The following is a 6550-nucleotide window of genomic DNA, read 5'->3' on the forward strand; positions in this document are numbered from 1 at the left end:
TTAGATATTATTTTATTAAATTGAATAATATTTGAGTACAAATCATTTTACTAGCAGAGTACCGTGCGATAAAATCATTAATCGACCAATTTTCTATATAAAATAGTAAGTAGGTGCTTTACTAAGTAAAGGCATTTATTATTATAATTGTAGTGCCCGTTCAAATAATAAACTAATTAAAATATAATTTGTACAATTAAAAAAGAAATTGTCAAAAACTTGGCTCTCCCGGCTCGAGTTTTTATCAAACAAAAAGTAATTTAAATGTCAAATCTATATGATTCAAGTCATTATTTGTAAGTAATTTTGAACGGGTTTTGTTTACCAATTAATACTAACATTGTAGATATAATAAATCGCTTATTAAAGATATACCAGTTTAAAACATTATTATTTTACAACATGGTTGTTTTTGAACATAACTATGTAGTAAATTTTAATACTACCGCATTTAAAATACAATAATGATATTCAAATTCCATTTTGTAGCGACGAGCAATGTATGTAAATAGGTGTTCATATGAGATGTAAATAAAGTTGAGTTTTTTAAGGTGTGTTTCATTTAACGTGGCTTAGATTAATAAATTAATCTAAGTAACGTGGTATTAATACCTACTTAATATACAGGATGAAAAAACGCATCACGAATCCTGAAACTATACACCCTGCACGTCAAGCTAGGAATGTACATTGGGAAGTTTCTATTATCTAAAAATATTTTAAATGAAACTTTTTTTTCACAATGTTCATTATTTGCAAAACCATAACATTTCCAGATACCTAAATAAGAAAAAAATAAATTAGGATCGTAGATTTGTAGAGACTACTTGGTAGAGGATATTATTATATTCTGTGGTAGAGGCTTCATAGGTTTTTTACACCAATTAAGTATGTGAGTGAATACATTAAAATGTAAATCGCAGAATAACAATGTGTTAATCTGACTGTGTAATAAATAAATATTCACTAATCGATTAGCAATTCAGTATCAGTGTCGCTTGTAAATTTGAGATACCTATTTACTTGAGGTACATAAACATTTTATTAGAACTTGGCGACCTTGCCTGATGGAGTGATGGCGTACAAGTTAAAACCCAGGTGCAATTTTAATCAATTTAGTTCGTGTTTTGAATGTTATATTTTTTAATCAAAATTTTGAATAGAGAAATAAATGGTACGTAAGGTTGTAGTTGTAGGTTTCATATCAGTTCTAAGACACGTATAAAAACTATTTGAGTTCGATCGCAGTGACAATTCAATTTTTTTTTATCAGTTTATTCAAATCAATACGGGCATTAAGTAAGGTTTTTTTAACAAGTTGGAATCAACCACTGTTGGAACTGTATCAATTATTTGATCCAGTTGGGGTGGAACACCCTGTACAAATAAAAAAACGACCCATTTACCCTTCATTGACCCAGTTAAGGTAATCACCGGGAAATCAGAGCGAGATCGTACGTGACCCTACAGAGGCTGCATATTTAAACAGATCGCGTGCATTTCCTTAGAGCCCACATTTGGTACCTACCTATGTGCTTTAGAGAAAAAACCACAAAAAACATACATAATGTATGTAACCTACTTGTAACAACTTAACAGAATACAGTTTAGGTATGTGATTATTAAAAAGATTTGGAGTTAAAAATCTTCTCCTAAAAGTAGGCAAGGGTACCTAGGTAATCGTTTAATTTTCCAATTTTCTCCGTCAGGGACGTAGTAGGTAGGTAATGTCGAATTTTTATGATGATTTAGAAAGGTCAAAAAAAGCAAGTCAACTAAATTCAGAAAATTAACTCAAAAATGTAGAGTCCTAACTGATAACCCAACCTGGCTGGCGCAGCCACTATTCTCTACAAATACAGTGAAACTTGGCTAAATGGGACCTGAATAACTGAGAAACCTCCATTAACTCTGGAACTCATGCAAAGGCACAGAATAAGTAATTGCACCAAGGTACAGAAGAATTACTCCGCAAGACTATTTAGATAAATGCGAGTCTTGCTACGACGCGACTGTAACGCTTTTGGTTTTTGAGTTTCAAAGTTGGTTTACGACTGTTATTACACGATAGGTGACGAGAGTGCGTTTAGTAACTGAGACCTCCTATAATATAATCTAAGATTAAAATAACAAAAGCGAGACAACTGTATATGACCTCATCTGAGGACCTCATGTATCTTTCTTAGAAATTTCGGCAACTCAAAAGATAGTTTTGTTTTGTTTAAATGTTGATGATGTGTTAAATTATGAAAATAATTATTCGTAATAGACAATGGCTGTTGCGTTATAATGAGTGAGTTAATGTACGGGTTTTGTAGTAGGTAAACCAACCAAAAGAAAGTTTTTCTTTATAATGAACGACGTTATAACGAGTTTATTTGTATTTGTAGTTAAATAAACCCATTTTTTTACCTTAATTATAACGGGAATGGAAAGAGGAAGGCTTAAATAAAACAGCCAGAAATTTTAATGATTTTTTTTTATTTTTTTTACAATTAATCAGATAACATACATATCAAACCAGCCGAAGTATGGCTAAACCCATTTATTATCTAAACTTAAGAACAATACAATGAAATTGATACCTCTCAAATTCACCTTATTTTAAATATATAGATATATTATAATATATGCATTCACTCTACATATAAATCTACAACCTACTTATTCATAATCTAAGTTTGCATAATAAATTCAAAGTAAATATGCCCAAAAGAAATATTGTTGAACTATGAATATACATATAACTTTTTGGCAATTAATTGAGTATCATTTCTGTGCATAGCAAAATTAATTTTCTTTAACATGTAACTTAGATCTTATTTATAAAGAGGCCACAAATATAACATGCGTTTCTGTCGTCAGTTCGATTAAATAGGGACTTTTTGTTAAACATTATTATTGCCTATACTATAAACATTACTCTTATCGAAATGTAAGAAAAATATCCTTACGCAATAACTGAATTAGTCTAGCAGTGCTGTGCAGTGAGAGTCTCGGGTCTACCGGTCGAGGAGGCATGCGGCCGGCAGGGCCGGGCCCCGGGCCCGCGGGCCGGGCCGGGCCGCGCCGGGGCGCTCCCTCGACCCGCCTCACCGTTGTGCGTACACATTGCGCTAACGATACAATACAATACAACACTTCACATAATGATCAAAACAACTATTTGTCGTCTACATAAAATTTTTCTCCAAATGTTTATATTAAAATATGTCTACTTATTGTAACTTCTAATTAGTTACAGCCAACTTTACAAATAATTGATACATTAGACTCTCAAATAGATCTCTACTAACTATTTATTAATTAATGGTAAAAAATAAAGATAAAAATACTTCTAAACATTGCATTTCAATCACATAAGGTTTAGTTTAATTATACAATAATAACATTTTTAAAACCCGAACATAAGTTTTACATGAACATTGATATCGTTGAGTTCTGGAATGGAAAATAGCACACTTAAATTCACTAACTGTTACACTTACATAATAATTATTGTTCTCCTGCTTTGTTTTGTAAAATACATTGCTTTTAGGTAGTATCAGAAAAATAACAGGAAAATATATCGAATATCTGATAAAATTTACGATAAACACCTTAAAGTAACTTAAACAGAAGTAAAGTGTGTACCAAATAACAGTGCAGTGCGCGTAAGTACAGAGTCGATAAAATATTTTGATATAGGACACACTACGTGAGGTTATTGAATGAGGTAATAAGACAGAGCCGGGCCGGGGCGCTGGGCCGGCCGCCGCAACCGCCGTCACGTCACCAATTGGAAGCCGACGAAATAATACTCTAACTAATTTATACCTACAAATGATATGAAGTTGGTGCAATATCATCAAACGTATCGAGTAAAAAAATATTTACTGAATTTCGCTTACATATATCTGAAGGCACTTAAGCATATTTTAATAACAACGAAGCACAAATGATTGTACAATTGACTAGTCGCGTAACGGGTGCGCCGGCGCGCCGCGGCCGGCCCGCGCTCGCTACCCTATTATTTGGTACGGGCCCGGGAACATACGAGGATCGTGTACAGATTGATACAAATATTACTATTATTAAGGCAGCCGTTATACATAATTTTACTATTACGAATTTTACGCTCGCCTCATTATTTAAGTCAGTAATAAGATTACAGATTACATTAAGATATTAAAAATACAAATTTCCAAATAAATACCCAACAAAGTTATTTTGAATAAGAACAAAAGGAACACTACAGCAGCAATCAAATTGCGAACACATTTGTACTACATAAAAAATAATACACAACCCTTTGCGCGAAAAGACTGAAAAGTTCAACTTTTAAAGTCGCCGTGAAACTCGGCCCGGATTGCACGTAGAGACTATTTTCCCTTACATTTCAAAAGATTAACATGTGAGTATTAATAGCTGTATCTTTATCAACTAGAAGGAAAAACAATCTTCAGGGCCTCGGTTTCACTTTCAGTTAATACTAGATCTTTAGAATTAATTTTCCCATCACAGAGTTTTGCTCAGAAAACTTTACTTTTTAATTTAGCCTATTGATATAAATATGACATAATTTAGTATCTGCTTATAATAACTGTGTTCCAATACAAATATCAAGGAGAATAATTATTACTTGGTGTAATGTGAGACGAGACAGCTTAAGTCTACACTAACTTATCTTTACCACTATCCTGATATTGTTATATGAATACGTACATCAATGAAACACGCTTTATAAACTACATTGTACTTTAACTCAAAGGTGGTACCAAAATATTATTTTATTATTGTAACGCCAATCACTTTAGTATTTTAGAGAGATGTCACTCACTACACAACTACAGGCATTCAATTTTGTTTCCATTATTATGATAACTTAAGGACTTTTATAAATATCAAACTTAACTCATATTTGTGGAAATTACAGATATGAATACAACAAAATAATTCGAATTAGAAATGTAGTAGATATGCAACGTTCAAGATCAAATATTTAAGAAAACATTTCAGATGGCATCGGTGGTATTGATATAATTTCTCTTTTGTCAGTCTCTGCGTGTAAGGACGAGGACATGGTAGTCGTGGGACGGCTTAGCTTGCTAGCGCTGTACCACACGACCAACAAAGTGCGCGTCGATAACGGTCGTTGAACAAGTATCCAACTCGATACATCACTAATTTAAAAAAATATACGAAGCAGTTGTGTCTCGTCACATAGTATATGCGCTGACGGCAGTAGGAAACCTCTAATAAAATAAATATTTTCATCCGACTCACTGGATAATATTTAAAAATATTTTCTTAATCACAGATATCAGTCTGTCAAAATTTAAATTAAGTATATTTCAGAATTGGATTAGTCGTTCCTCACTTACTAGGTTATTATTCAAGTACAATCAAGGTACAAAAGTGACTAATTTAAGAGCACAGAGTATTGATTAAGACGCCAATAGATATGGTATAGTGAGAGGTTTGTCGTTCAGGGGAACTAAGGGTTTGGTCATTATACTACGTTACGTATATCGTGAAGCGCGGTGCGTCGAGACCGGAGCGCTTCCTAGCGTACAATGAACATTGAATATAAACAATTTCAAACAGGTACAACAGAGATCTAATGAAAGAATAATACGAATATAAACTAGTCATATTAGGATATGATCGTTAATTATGCTCGATAACAAAAGCTTACTTTAAAGCGATGTTCGAATGCGAGAGAGACTAGAGAAGCAGTGTCGTGCAGTTAGCTAGCACCTGGAGTCTACTGCATCAATTAACATGGTGGGGGGTTGGCCTTGATACACATACATATATACATAAACGCTACATAGTCCTTGAACAATGAATCAAATGCAACTTTACTGAATTCAAACTAGCACAGAAGGTACGCCGCTGGCGCCGCGCCACCCTGACAGCGGGCGAGGGAAACTTTGCCGTGTTCGCAGTTTCCGACTCGCGCGCCGCGCGTCGGAGTGGCGCCACTCGAGCGATTACAATAAATAAACTATACTGGTGTGCATATACTTCGATACCGCTCACTGAGCTAACGGATAAATGGCGACTTACTGATCTATAATAGGCTAGTTGCCTAAAAAAATTTTTTTAGTCCGTAATGTTTAATATCAAAAAATATTGGACACATATATTTTTATTTGTCAATCTAACAAATAATTACATAGTTATGGTGCGTTGAAGTTGCGCACGACGTCACAACGTGCGGCATTTTTAAGCAAGCGTTGACGTCACGGGCCTCTTCTTATGAACTTTGGGGCGCTTTATCTCTTTAAATTTTCATTAGTTTGAAAAAGTGAAAAATACGTGTAGAGTATTTTTTGATAAGTTAACTGACGGACTAATTAAAACTCTTGCTTTTTGACCCAGGCAACATCCCCATTACTATACATATAGCAGTTAAAAATATTCAGCAATCACATTTAGTTAAATTACCACATAGAGAATTTAGCTTAGTTCAACGTTTTTATCAATGGCCCTCTGTTTACACGTAAAGTCACTCAGTTCATTTTTTTTTACTTTGTATTTAATCAGTTGTTTTGTTGTTTATCAA

This window comes from Ostrinia furnacalis, unplaced genomic scaffold (genome assembly GCF_004193835.3).
Source record: "Ostrinia furnacalis isolate ACB-3 unplaced genomic scaffold, ASM419383v2 OfSCF1803, whole genome shotgun sequence".
Classification (NCBI taxonomy): Eukaryota; Metazoa; Arthropoda; class Insecta; order Lepidoptera; family Crambidae; genus Ostrinia; species Ostrinia furnacalis.